Source organism: Aphidius gifuensis, linkage group LG3 (assembly GCF_014905175.1).
Source record: "Aphidius gifuensis isolate YNYX2018 linkage group LG3, ASM1490517v1, whole genome shotgun sequence".
Classification (NCBI taxonomy): domain Eukaryota; kingdom Metazoa; phylum Arthropoda; class Insecta; order Hymenoptera; family Braconidae; genus Aphidius; species Aphidius gifuensis.
Window position 1 is genome coordinate 26544874 of NC_057790.1, and position 15614 is coordinate 26560487.

The following is a 15614-nucleotide window of genomic DNA, read 5'->3' on the forward strand; positions in this document are numbered from 1 at the left end:
TTTTTTAACAAATCAATGATTTTTATTTTTTTTTTTTTTAAATAATCAATAGTGTTCAATGTTCACGTAACTTTTTCAACTAAACATTAGTTTTTTTTTTTAATTGAAAAACATTTAAATTATTATTTAAAAACTTTTTTTGCAAATTAAATTAATAATTTAGTTTTTTTATTATTCAAAAATTAGTTTTACGTATTTTTTAAAAATTCAAATCACACTGTCTTATTTTTTTCACCACCAACAAAAAAATTAAATGAATTAATTATTATCATTAAAAAAAAAAAAAAAACGTAAATACACATCGTTATTATTTTAATTTTAATATTTCGTATATATTTTCCGCTCAAACATTTATTACACATTGTCACGATAAATGTAAATACTCGAGATTTTTTTAAAACCCTTTTTGATAAAAATGAATCAAATAAAAATTATAAAAACATAACCAGTGTTTGAAGGATCTATAAATTAATATAAAAATCAGTAAAATCAGTGAATAATAAATTTTAAATATTAAGTAAACTATCAGAATCCGGCATCGATGATGATGATGGGCACTCTCATAGTCTTTCACACACGAAAGAAGAAAAAGGAAAAAAAAATAATAATACGCAAGTGAGAATAGGACTTTGCATATAAACGATACAACAATTAATCGAGTTGTATGTGTGTGAAAACTTACACACATGTTATTTTCATTAAAAAAACAAGTAAAACAGTTATGTGCATGTATTGGAGCACATAGAAAATTTACTTGTGTCTGGAAGTTCTTGATGCGAAAACTTTTAATTACAAACTGACGCTGTTCATTTCCAGGGCGAAGTCCGGATGTTGAAAATTTCTGTCGAACTCGATATGTCGTCAATGTTTTTTATTTTTTTTTTTTCTATAATTCTTATTAATATTTCTTGAAAAAATTAAAAATTAATAACTCTTCCGCAATGATGATTGACACACTGGTTAATTATTTTCACAATTAATAATTTTTCCAGATAAAATTTTAATGAAAAAAAAAACTTTGTAATTATGAGGATTATATATAATATGTAAAAATATTATAAAAAAAAAAAAATATTAAAAAGATTAGTGGCAATCGATAGCGTCTTGTAGAAGAAAAAAAAAAAAAAATCTAGGACTGGTAATTTTGAGAGATATCAGTTGAATCAGAAATATAATTTCCCAGTTATTGTAAAATAATTTTTCGTGGACATGCGACATTTAATATACAAAATATATATATAAGCTTATCAAATTAAAAAGTTGGAAAATTTATATGTATAAATTTATTTAGTGTACGCAAAATAAGGCAAATACATTTTACACAGAAATTAAAATTAATGAAGTTAATTATTACATGCATCGTTCAGTGCACAACCGAGGTCACTCGTGCATTATGCACTTGCCTGCGTCACCATAAATATTATATACAAATGTGTCTATATTTGAAGACATTGACAACACTTTTTTCTAAGAATTATTAAAATTATTAATTTATACTATCGTGTGATGCATTCTTATAAATGAAGAATTGACAAGACACTGGCCAAAACAATTTTGAAATATTAAAATAATCAATGAAATAATGGCATTAATAAATTGAAAAAAAATAAAATATAAATAAATAAATAATGAAATTAGCTAAATAATATAAATAAATTAATAATTAATTTGATTAATTTATTGAATAATAAAATAAGATTAATTTTTTTGTTTTTTTTTTAAATTTTTATATTTATTTTCATAAAAATAAATAAATACAAAAGAAATAGTAATTTTTAATAATTTTGATAATGAGACAAGACCGTGGTTGAGTAGGCAAGACCATTGCCTACGGTGACAGGGGACGTGAGTTCAAATATAGATCTTCTCTAGCTGAAATTAATAATATATTACTCTCGAAGTGGTTTTCAGCGTTATTATCAATTATGTTTATGTAGAGGACTGTTCGTTCATAATTTAGGGCAGTTATCTTCTGACATAGAAAAAGTTGAGATGAATATAATCCCGCTTGTTCTACGCTAGGATATAACTGCCCTAAATTTTGATAAATTTTTTTAAATAATCAATAAGGTCTTTTTATGAATATAAATAAATTTTTTTTATTTAAAATTAAATTTTATTTTTTTATAAATATTATTGTCAAAGTACAAGTACATTAGCTGTTATTTCAAATCATCAAAATATTCATCAAAAATTTAATAATTATAGAGATAAATAAAACGAAAAACATATAGATCAAAAAAAATTTAAATAAACACTGGTAAAATATTTAGATAAAAATCAAAATGTTCAATCATCTATAAATTTATTTGTGTATCTTGTTGCAAAATAAACAAGGCATATCAAGTATTTTATTAAAATACCATAAAACTACCTGTCTACTGTGCGGTTTTATTGTATAAATTTTGTGTATATATAGTTGCCATTGCCGACACCACAAAGAGCGAAAAAAATAAATTTATTGAATCGTGTATTTGTCAAATAATATTAGACATGCATGACTAACAATATTGTGATTGTAATTTTAGAAGATATTATTTTATAATCTCTAGGAATTCTTCCCATTATTTTCACAACTAAAAAAACAAAAAAATAAATAAATAATTCAATCCAATATTCAAAATAACATTTAAAAATAATTATATTTTTTAGTACAATCAATAATCATTTTTAAAATTGTTAAAAACTAATTGAACCGAGAATATATATATATATGTTGATATCAATGTAGTGAGGGCACTTTGGGATGTAGTTAACGAAGACCAATATTTCACGGTATCCAAGCGTTGAAATAGGCGTGTAAAATGATTAGCTGTAAATTCATCGAAAGATAGTTTGTGCCAGTTGCACCTGGTAACTCTCACAGTATCATAATAAATAATAATAATAATAATAATTACAATGATTATGATGATAGTAATAATAATAGAAGCTCTTTATGCGTTCATTCAGATAAATAAAAGCCCATTTCTCTCTGGATTTATACATAAAGCAAAACTAACTTTGAAATACATTAAAAATATTTGAAAAAATAGAAACAACAGCTGCTTGTCATTTAGCTAAAAAATAAAAAAATTGATTGCCACGTGTCTAGTTGTTTTTTAAAACGAAATCGTTATTGGCACCGATACCGGGAAATTTCGGGAAAATACGGAGACATTCGCGGGTTTCACACACCATGTAATTACAGTCTTACACACACTCAATTGTGGCTATGATCACCGTAAGTTTCCCCGTAACCTGTATAAATGTCCCCGTAAATTCCTCCGTATTTCGTGCCAATAGTGTTACCATTTTTAAAATATATTATGAATCACTTTGGTTCAATGTTCTACTCAAAGATATGGCTTTTTGTTGAAAAAATAAAGACGGTTGTTTATATTTTTATATAATAATTAAATCAAGCCCAGTTGTTCATATTTTTTGAGCTTCAAATTCATTAATTTTGCTATTTATAAATCAAAACATAATATTTATTTATTCATTCGGGTGTTTTATTATTTTCTTATTATTATATTTATATAAAAATTGCAAATCTAATCATAATTTTTATAATTTTTCTTCAAAACAAAAAAAAAAATTTTTTTTATTTGATTTTCTAATTAGTTTTATACCCAGGTAGAAACTAATGTCAATTTTAGACTTCAGAGACATCAATTGACATCTAATTGACATTAGTTTCTACCTGGGATAGATAAAGCTCGCAGTGCTTACGGAGTTGGAGCTTTATAATTATCAAAATTAAATTAAATTTAAATCAACCAAGTTCTTAAAGCTGTTATTAATTGAAGAAATTATTACAGACAAATCTTATTTCATTATATATTTTTATTTGTCATATCTGTCTGTTAATAAGCCGAAAAATATACTGCAGAAATGAAAAAAAAACTTGATTGAAGAGATTTTCACTGCTTCAAATTGTCATTTGATACTGAAAGAAGCACTCATTCACTTTCACATGTAATTTGAAGCGGGATTATCTGAAGCACACTTACATTGCGTGTGAAGTATATAAATTCAAATGTGACTATCAGGTTAGTAGACACATAATAAAATTAAAAACAAAAAAAAAATTAAAACAACCACAGACATATATTCGCCGTATGAAAACTCGATTTATTATTATTTCATTTCATATATATATTCTGAAATAGTACCTTGTTGACCGCCAATCATAAATATATTAAAAATAAAATTCAAATAAAAATTTGTAGGTCAAGATTAAGGTATCAAATATTGACAACATTTAACCACAAATTAAACCACCGAGGCATACTTAAACAAATCACAATCATATATTAATTTTAATATATAAATAAAATTAATTTTTAAATATTAATTTTGACTGTTTTATAATAAATTTTTTTCATTCCTCCGTTGAATAAATTTTTATATCATAAAAAAATAATTTAAAATACACTCCATGTTACTTGTAAGAATATGATAAACTTTTTTTTATTTGATATACACTTGGTTGTTATTATAAAAATAAAAATAAAAAAAATATAAATAAAATGTTAATTACCTTTTGCACGGTTCAGTTAAAATAATGCGAATTAATAAAAAAAATTTTAAAAAAAGTTTTAAATGGCTGCTTATATATGTGCAGAGAAAAGGGTGAATCACAAGTGGAAAAAAAAAAAAAATACCGCGGTTTGACTGCGACACCATCAGGGATCTATATTCATGAGTAAAATATTTATTTTAATTTTTTTTTCCATTTAATCAGGAATTTATTTTTCCAATAAACAAGTAAATTCTATTAGTTTTTTTTTTTTTGAATTTATTTATTCTGCTGATTTGAATTATTAGAGTGTATTTTTTTGATCGTGTGAAAATTGTCAAGAGTATAAAACTACGAAAAAGTCAAAAAAAATTAATAAATGGATAAAGGAAAAAGAGAGTAACAAGGGTTGAGGGTTGTACCTTGGCTCAATGTTAGTTTGAAGAATATGAATTTAGTGTATATGCTAATAAACCAGGTGAGCTCTGATTGGGGACGATAAACAAAGCAATTATACGTAAAAAAAAGGGTGGAATCCCATAGGTAGAGTACTGACAGGCACCCCCTCGTTTATTTTTTTTTTTTTTTTTTACATTCGTTACTGTCTGACACACTCTTTATACCAAAAATATATACAAAAAATAATAATAAAAATAACGTCGAAAGTTTTACACTTTTTAAACTTGGGTTTTTTATTTTTTTATTTTTTTTTTTTGTTATTATAGCAATAATAAAATACTAGCTTGAATAAAAACATTTTTATTCAAGTTTTTATTATATTACTCCTTGAGGCAAATTGTATTTATTTTAATTTCCTATGTATAAATTACTTGGTATAAAAAAATATAAAAATTTTATTCACAATTTTGTATAATTAACATGTTAAAGAGCTTTTTTTTATTTATAAAATTGATCTATATATTTTTTTTTTTTTTTTAATTTATGTTATTGTTAATTATTGCTGAATATTTTTATATTTGTAAAATTTTTATTCGTGTTATAAAATAGTTTTGAAGGAAATTAATAATACGAACAAAAAAAGGTAATTATTTTGTGAAATTTATTGAAGCTATTTTGTTGATAAATAAATAAAAAAATATACTCTAGGAAAATTTAATTATTCCAAGCTAAATGAGGATATAAAAAAAAAGTAAATAAATAAAAAAAAAAAATTTATAAAACTGACGGCTATCACCTGGAGAACAGATCAAACAGGAAAAAAAAAAAAAAGATAAATGAAGAGTATAATCGTGAAGAAAAGTGGCCTCGGGGAACCATCAATTCCACATTTAAAACTAGATTCGACCCCTTGTCATTTGGACTACAATACGCCTTAAAATAAATATAAAATATATATATAAAAAATTCATCCAGTTGGCTCTTGGCACATCTTGCCACGTGCCCTCCACTATTATTATTTCAAAATGAAAAAAAAAAATACATATAAATAATAAAGAACAAAAAATATATATAAATGAGATTCGAAATATTTTTATCAATTTAATCTACAAAAAAAAAATAATAATAATAATGATAAATAAATTTAAGAATCAAATGATATCATATTTTTATTTTTTTTTATATCTTTATCGTTTACTTGAAAGTCGCATATCAATAGCATCAATGGATTTATAAATGAAAAAAATTATTAATATTTTATCGTTGCACATGCGGACAGTATAATCGATTTGTTTGCTGAACAAATATAAATTTTATTGATCCAATTGACTTGAGTATATAGACGAAAGGTAATTCGCAATTCGCAAAACAAGTTGGACTGGCAAATCATATGATGATGACGATAAACATCAAAGAAATAAAATAAAAATAATAAGAAGAAGAAGCGAATGAGCGAATTTTCTGATGGTAAATGTTAAAGACGTTCGATCGATTTTCAAGGTAGCATCATAGAAACCTCAAATAATAAAAATGATTATTAAAAAATATAAAAAATATTTATAAATAAATTTTATGAAGAATGCAACTGTAATAATTCCATTTTCAGGATCAATAACCAACACTTTGTTTTATTGTTTTTTTTGTTTAAAAATTTAAAATATATTTTTTTGTTATTTTGATTTGGATTTGATTTTTTTTTTTGGATTTAACCTGGTGGTATATGTGTTGGGCTAAAACGTCATGGAGATTTTTATGATCTTGTGGCCACTGTATATACCTTGGGATCCCGTTGCGCTCTTGCACGCGTATTAAATATCGGTATTGGGTTCTCTCGTTCCAAAACCGGGCGGCGTCCACTCTCTTTTCGTTTTTTTTTTTTTTTTTCTTTTTATTATTTGTTGATGATTCCAAGTATCCCTGTGATTTTTGTGCTAACTATAATACTGCACTCTCTGAACTCGTTTTTTTATTTTTATTTAAAGACATATATGTGTATCATCATCATCGGTTTTTTTTTTTTTTTGATCTGGTTATAGTCATATTAAACATCGTAAATTAATGCGTTTATTTATTGAACTGATGGAATGTCGGATCGTGAAAAAATTTATGAAAAATAAATTTTAATAGATTTTTTTTTCCATTAATTAATATATTTTTTAACAAATTAAATTTAAATTAACGCTTGTATTTTTTTTTTAACAATTCATTGATTTTCATGTGATTTTATTTATTTAAAAAAATTATTTTCCAATGAAATGGTACTTTGTGCTTTAATATAAAATTCAATGCAAGCTTTGTAAAATTGAATAAAGTATTTATTGAAATATCAGTCTTGAAGTTGCAAACTGTAACGAAATTTAAAAAGTAAATTGGTAAAAAAATAATTTAGCAAAGTATTTATAAATATGTGGATAAAGATTAATTTGAAATAAAATTATTAAAGTCATTCTGGTTAATTGACTAGGTGTTTGTCTAGTAGACAAATAAAATCTATAAATTAAAAAAATATTATACTTTTTTAAATATTTTTATTGAGCATTTATTTTGCATTAATTTAATCATTCATTTTTATATTATTAATGTACGCTTTTTTCGAGCCAAAAAATAAAGTGATAACTTTGATGATTTTATTTGCCGACTATCATGTTGTAATATGTCCACCAAATAAATCCACCTCAATTTGATTTATCAAATAAAATTCAACCTCAATTAGTATAATATTTTTGCATGCATTAATTCGACTTTAAATTGTTTTCTCCAATGGTAAAAAAATTATCAAATTTGATGAAATATAATTTGAGATATAATTAAACAAATGAAGCGTCAATTTTTCTCGCAAGTGGACATGTAGCGTTTGGTTAGTATATATACAATTTAAAATTCCACCCTGTCGTACTTGCTTCGGCAGTACATATACTAAAATTGGAACGATACAGAGAAGATTAGCATGGCCCCTGCGCAAGGATGACACGCAAAATCGTGAAGCGTTCCACATTTTTTTGTTAATATTTATCAATATTTATTTTTTTTTCTTATAAATAATTTTTCTTGTAATAAATAAATTGTAATTTGTTCATTATATTTAAAATTACAATCATAAAAAATACTAACAAACAATTATTTAATTACTGTCTAATTTATTTCAATTAAAAAAAAAAAATTATTATTTAAAAATTTAGGTTTTTTCGTTATTATTATTTTTAAAATAATCACAAGAAATAGCCGGGTAGAAAAATCAATAAGTCCTCGTGAAGAAAGAGATAGAAACATAGAAAAATTTTTACAAAATAAAAAAAAAAAAAAAAGTAATGGTGACTCAGAGCTGTTTCCGGTGGGTGCCATGACGGATTTAAGTACTTCCGGGCCCAGAAGTTGGCGCGTGCGCTCCTTCTAACAAAACTATCCTTTTAAGGGTGCCCTTTTTTTCTATCTCACTTGAATTTTATCGCGCGTTAAGACAATCAGATCTTAGTGTACAATCTTCTCTAACTTTTGTGCATTAAATTACCGCATATTTTTGGCCAAACCATTCTAAAATAAAAGAAAAAAAAAAAACATAAAATGAAATAAAAATAAAACAAGTCAGGGGTAGTTGAACTCTTCTTTTCTAGTTGCTAGGAAAATGGGGTTGGTTGGGAGTTATATGTATACACCAGGCAAGAAAGACAGAAGTGAATAAAGGAAGTTGGAAGCCGCATAATTACGCGACTGCGGGTCTCCGGCACGCGTTCACAAAACTCTGCCGTATATTCTTTCAAACAATTATCCTTTTTTTTTCATTTAATTTTAATTTTTATAGATATAAATTAAAAAATTTTAAAAGTAACTTTAACGGATCGATTAAACAAAAATTATCCTTTGAAAAATCCAGTTAAATTTAAATGAAAAAAAATAAAATTTAAATGAAAAGAAAAAAATTAAAAAACAAGTTGGAATTTAAGTTTTAACATTTACAACTTGTCAATCTCATTTTTTAAAATTAATTTTTAGGTTTTTTTTCAAATTCTCAAGTATTTTTATTATCAGTTTGATAAAATATTTTGTAATCGATACTATTTTGAGTCAGTGACCTTTTATTGAAGCCAGACCGTCGAAATATTTAACACGTTTTCATGACACTTTGGTCTTATGTTACCCATAATCTTGATGGCATATCTTGTAACTTTGACTCAGTATCCTTTTGATCTCAGTATTATTTTTTTCTTTATTTGACATATTAACGAGTATTTTTAAGACGACTTATTTTATAATTTAGTCGGTGATGATGAGGACACACACACACTTGAGCCAAACATTATTCCTAATCGTCTATATACACACATATAAAATGATATTAAAATCAAAATAAAAAATATATATAGCAGCTATCGCTATATATAGTGAGCAAGATGACTCGTTGGTTTTGTCAAATAAAAAAATTAAAAAAAAAAAAAAAGGTATTATGCATGTGGACCAGAGTTTTGGAAGAGGGAAAAAATAAAAAAAAGTGGCAACGATGAAACGTCACGAGTGCAAATATTACACCAGGGTGGTCCCTGTCCAGTTGTGTGTGATGTTACCTTACACCTTACTAACCGAGTGCAATATACGCACCACCAATACGCATCAACTTGGTTGTATGCCATCGTAAATAGCCAGTAAAAGACATAGGGGCTCGTTATTATGATGCTAATGAGAAACCACGCGAAATATCTGACCCCCGGTGTCGCTGAGATTCACGATCCAAGTGAAATTTTTATTTTTTTATATTTTATTATAGTCTGATTTTATTACTATTTATTTATATTTTTATGAGATTTATTTATTAATTGATTTTTATGTACATTTATTTTGTCGTTAATATTTAAAATTTCTTGTTTTTTTTTTTTTCGTTTTTTTTTGAGGGATTATATTACCAGTGATTCATGGATTTGAATATTGTTAAAATGGAAATATCTATTTATCTGTTGATAATAATATGCTGCAGTTATTTTTAAATCAATTTTGAAATATTAAAATAATCAATGAAAAAATGGCATTAATGAATTTAAAAAAAATGAAATATAAATGTAAATTAATTATTGATTTGATTAATTTATTGAATAATAAAATAAAATGAATTTTTTTGTTTTTTTTTTTTAAATTTTTATATTTATTTTTATGTAAATACATAAATACAAAAAAAAATAATATTTTTAATAGATTTCGATAGTGAAGCTAGACCGTGGTCGAGTAGGCAAGAGCGTTGCCCACGGTGATAGGGGGCTTGAGTTCAAATCAAGATTTGAATATATAATTTGTCATCTGATTTGATATCGGTAGCAATTGAACATTGATTGACTAGTCAGTAGTTATATTCTCGTACTTCACTGTTCGTCCAATATTTAGGGCAGTTATCTTCTGACATAGAAAAAGTTAAGATGAATATAATCTCGCTTATTCTATGCTAGGATATAACTGCCCTAAATTTTGAATAATTTTTTGCCAACGACCATATGGGTTCGAATGCACTGATTCTCGTCCTATTGAATTTAACAAAGTTTGATAAATTTTTTTATATAATCAATAAGGTCTTTTTTGAATATAAATAAATTTTTTTTATTTAAAATTAAATTTATTTTTTTTATAAATATTATTGTCAAAGTACAAGTACATTAGCTGTTATTTCAAATCATCAAAATATTTATTAAAAATTCAATAATTATAGCTATAAATGAAACAAAAAAAATGAACATTTATTATTAATTATTAAGTTCAATGATTTTAAATGAAATTTAATTGGTTTCAAGTGTTTTTGAATAATTAAAATCACTTAGAGCACTTTAGATATTTTAAATTTAAATTTGAATTTTTTTCATCAAGAGAGGACAGTTTTAAAATCCCATTAAAGATGTTTTATTGTACTTTTTTTTTTTGCATTATGTAATATTATTATTCACAATTGTATTTGTCAAAGTACAAGTACACTAGCTGTCATTTTAAATCATCAAAATATAATATGAAACATTTGTTGAAGCATTTATTATTAATTTTTTCTTATTACTCAAAATAATTTAATTGATTCCATGTGATTTAGTGACTTTATCGTGAAAGAAAAAAATGTTTTTTTATGTATATCATATCATCATAAATATTGTAGATGTTTTTGTGTTTGAATTGAATGGAATATAATATCACCCTAGTAATTTTTTATTATTTTTTTCCTTATTATATTTTATTCGATTCATTCGATTCTCGATCGCGCCTCTTGGACAATGAGTTATATTCTTGGTCATTTGCAGTAAATCAGACACTAGCCACACCTCGACCGTGAAAATGCTCGATATTGAATTGCGTTTGTTCCCACCGCACGATCCAATATATATATAATTTTTTTTTATTCATTTTATTCACATTAACCAACTTCACTATACTCAAATCCAAATGAACAAAAAACAACAACATAAAACACATGTTTCATTAATTTTTTTTTCAATTTCAAATTAATTATATATACACTCTTCAACTTTAATTATAAAAAAAAAAATCTCAAACAAAAACAATGTAAAATAAAATTTACTAAAACAATAAAAAAAAATAATAAAAATTTTTAAATTCAAATTACAATATTTAGCATTATTAATTAACACAAATAAAAATCAAAATTAATTAATTAAATATTCATGCAATTTTTAAAAATACAAATTAATTAAAAAAATTATTTTGAAATTTTTAATTATATTTTATTTAGATAATATTTGATTTGAAAAAAAAATTACAATTTATTATTTTTATGTTCATTATTTCTTTGATGATTAATATATTTTTATTGATAAAATTTTTTTATTTACTGTATCATGACTTGACTAAGATGTGCATGGATGATAAAATTGATTAGTGTTTAAAATAGTGAATAAAAAGGATGAAAAAAAAAAAAAAAACTGGTACTTGATGATAGTAAAATTTAGTGAGAAAAAAAAATGGATAAAAAAATAAGGAATAATCGGGATATGGGTTTGTGTGTGAGAGTATAAAGTAGTTGTTGGTTTGAGACATAGTACCTTTTCTCAGCAAGATACTCATGCTTAATAAAGCCATGATATAGTTTATATCCACTCGTAAATAACAATTAGCGTATACACGATAAAAATGATCACCCCTCTTCGATTATTTATCGTCGTTGTGCTTATGGATATATACTAACAAACTAACTGCGAGATTAATAGCTCAGGACGGGTGCATGGGTAAACTCGTAGAATAATGATTACCCTTTACTCTCACATAGTGTTGCTATACACACTTGTTATTAGTGAGAGTGAGAAAGACGAAATTTAAAAATGAAAATAAAATAAAAAAAAAAAAACGTATATGGTGGTCGATGTGACTTCATTTGCACTCAAGTCTCAATATAGAAATTTTATATTCACGAGAATGTACACAAGTTTATATTTTTTATATCATCATTATGTTGTTGTAAATCAAATAATTCTAGAGGGATATGGAAAAAAATTTTTCAACAAAATTAATACGCATGGACTATTGGAAGAATAATATTTACTAAATAGTTGTATTATTTTTTGCTTGTTTATGTATGTGAAAAATTGGAGTCATATATTCTAGTTATGTATTTACGGAAGGAGATTTATAAAAGAAGATTGTAGGTTTTTTTTTTTTTTGAGAAAATAATTTTTCTGCCAATTGATAGGAACTATATGGACTTAGACAATTTAAATTTATTTATTTATTCGTTTAATTTATAAAGATAGGGTTTATGTGTGTTATTATTGTTTAAAATTTTAATAATTATAAAGCTCCAACTCTGTATAAGCACTGAGCTTTATTTTATTATTTATAAAAAATATTAAAACACAAGTGACTATCTCTGTCGTTTTTTTTTTTTTTTTTGTTTTTTATTTTCCGAAAAAAAAGCACCTGCTAACAATAAAAAATAATTGTTTTTTTATTTAAAAAAAATTAATAAATTATCATAAGTTATTCGTGAAATTTTTCAATTGAATATTAGGAGATATTGAAACACCCCAATAAATAATTAAATATTTTGTTTTTATTTATAAATAGCAAAATTAATAAATTTGAAGCTTAAAAAATACAAACAATAGTGCGGGCTTTATTTAATTATTTTATAAAAAAAAATATCCCTGTTCTTTTTTCTTAAAAAAAAAAAGCGATTGATAATAAAATCATGATTGATAATAAAATCATGATCATATATGCATATATGAAAAAGCAATAAATATATTTTATCTAATTGGCTTTATCAGAAAATTTTTTTGCATACACTGAAAATAATTAAAATATAATTAAATTAATAATATCAAATGAAAATTGAGAAATAAAAAATCAACAAAGTTTATGAATATCAAAAAGAAAAAATATTGCGATTGGAGTAAAACCGGGTCTTATCCCTCAATCTTGGCGTCTGCTAGTGCGTAATCACACGATTAATTAGATAATTGAAAATACGAATTAAAACACACGAGAAAGATTATGCTTATTTTGTTTTGTTTTTTAAATGACACGACCACCGCGATTGTGCGACTAATGAAAACGCAGATTAATCTTGAAAATTTAATCCCCTCAGAAATATAATGACACACCTTGTACCTTGAACACTTATACAAATATGAAATGTCATATACAGATATACACAATATACACACAATTGTAAATAATAATATTACATAATGTAAAAAAAAAAGCACAATAAAACATCTTTCATGGGATTTCAAATTTGTCATCTCTTGATGAAAAAAATTCAAATTTTAAATTCAAAATATATAAAGTGCTCTAAGCCATTTTAATTATTCAAAATCACTTGAAACCGATGAAATTTTATTTAAAATCATTAAACCTAATAATTAACAGTAAATTTTTTTTTTTTTTTTTTGTTTCTTTTATAGCTATAATTATTAAATTTTTAATGAATATTTTGATGATTTCAAATAACAGCTAATGTACTTGTACTTTGACAATAATATTTATAAAAAAAAAAAAAATTAATTTTAAATAAAAAAAAAATTTATTTTCATTCATAAAAAGACCTTAACGATTATTTAAAAAAATTTATCAAAATTTATTCAATTCAATCAGACGAGAATAGGTGCATTTAGGCCCATATGGTCGTTGGAAAAAAATTATTCAGAATTCAGGGCAGTTATATATTCTAGCATAGAATAAGCGAGATTATATTCATCTCAACTTTTTCTATGCCAGAAGATAACTGCCCTCAAGTTCGGATGCACAGTAATTGTCAAACATCTCCGTTAATAACGTTTTTAACACTTCGAATCCATTCAATTCAGCTGAGGAAAGCATATAGGTATATGTAAAACAGATAGAGTTGAACTCAAGCATCCTGCTACCGTAGGCAACGCTTTTGCCTACTCAACCACGGTCTCGGTTCATTATCTAAATTATAAAACATTACTATTTCTTGTGTATTTATTTTTATAAAAATAAATATAAAAATTAAAAAAACAAAAAAATTCATGTTATTATATTATTCAATAAATTAATCAAATTAATTATTAATTTATTTTTATTATTCAGCTAATATTATTATTTATTTATTTATATTTCATTTTTTTCCAATTTATTAATGCCATTATTTCATCGATTATTCCAATATTTAAAAATTTATTTAATTTTTTTGTTATTGTTAAGTTAACTGGCTACCGATTGGTTGCCCATTCGATTCCCCCAACATTGTGTAAATAAATTTAATTTTTTTTTAAATTCAAAACAATATTAAATAAACATATTGTAAAATTGTCGTTGTATATATATAATATTGTAAATATTGCATCGAAACTTTGATAATATAGAGGGGTCTGTTGTGTAATCAACAAGATATTATCGCCTTGGAACAGGGATAGGGCGGAGTTGTACTTTTCTCGCACCCATTATTAACAAATCTACCTTTAACTACAGTTACAATGACTATTATCTCCATATCTGCTGTCAAACAAATGCGTAATAATAATAGAAAAAAAAAAAAATTATAAAAACAAGCTATAATGAAAAAAGTTTTTTGAAAAAAAATTATAAAAAAAAAAAAGAAATATTTTGTTTGTCATGTTATAATTTACAAGATATTATTGTGTATAAAGAGAACTAAATTCTGATGCTCATCATCTTGAATATTATACACGGTTTGATATGTTTGATACGTTTTGAGGGGCCGCCCTTGCCCCCAAGCTGAATCTACATATGAAGTAAAAATATAATGTCTGTAATCTTGGAGTCTATAAGATGAGCTAAAGTTTCAAGTTTCAAGTTACAACAACAATAATAATAACAACAACAACAGCAACAACAACATCAACAACAGCAGCAGTAACTTGTGAATAATATGACCTTGCAAAAAGTTAAGAGGTGGAGTAGTTTTATGTAGTAGCCCTCTTGATGTTTCCATCGGTGGATTACAAAGTTAAAGTCTGATGATAATACACTCTCTGTTATACAACAATTCAACAATTCCATAATTTAAATATTATTGAGATATACCGGCGCCTCAAAACCGAGACAAAATATATGCTCTATAATAGTTCATATGTCTACTTGGTACAATTTTAAAAATAGGTAAAACTACTTATTATCAGGTGTAATCTTTAACCTTTCTTCCAGTAACTATACTTACTACTTTAATTTTTTTATTTTTTTGTTCTTTTTTACATTTAATAATAGTTCTTTTTATTTATTTTTTTGAATAAAAATACTAAATATTTTTTGA

The 15614-nt window shown here is 24.5% G+C and overlaps 1 protein-coding gene and 1 non-coding gene across 3 annotated transcripts in view; both read left to right on the forward strand.

Moving 5' to 3' along the window:
- LOC122853361 (aryl hydrocarbon receptor protein 1) overlaps window positions 1-15614 on the forward strand; it is a 94154-nt gene that overhangs the window by 52911 nt on the left and 25629 nt on the right. The gene's annotated exons all lie outside the window — the stretch shown is intronic.
- Window positions 7796-7902, forward strand: LOC122853596. The gene has a single exon (XR_006373933.1). It is a non-coding gene; the product is annotated as a U6 spliceosomal RNA (small nuclear RNA).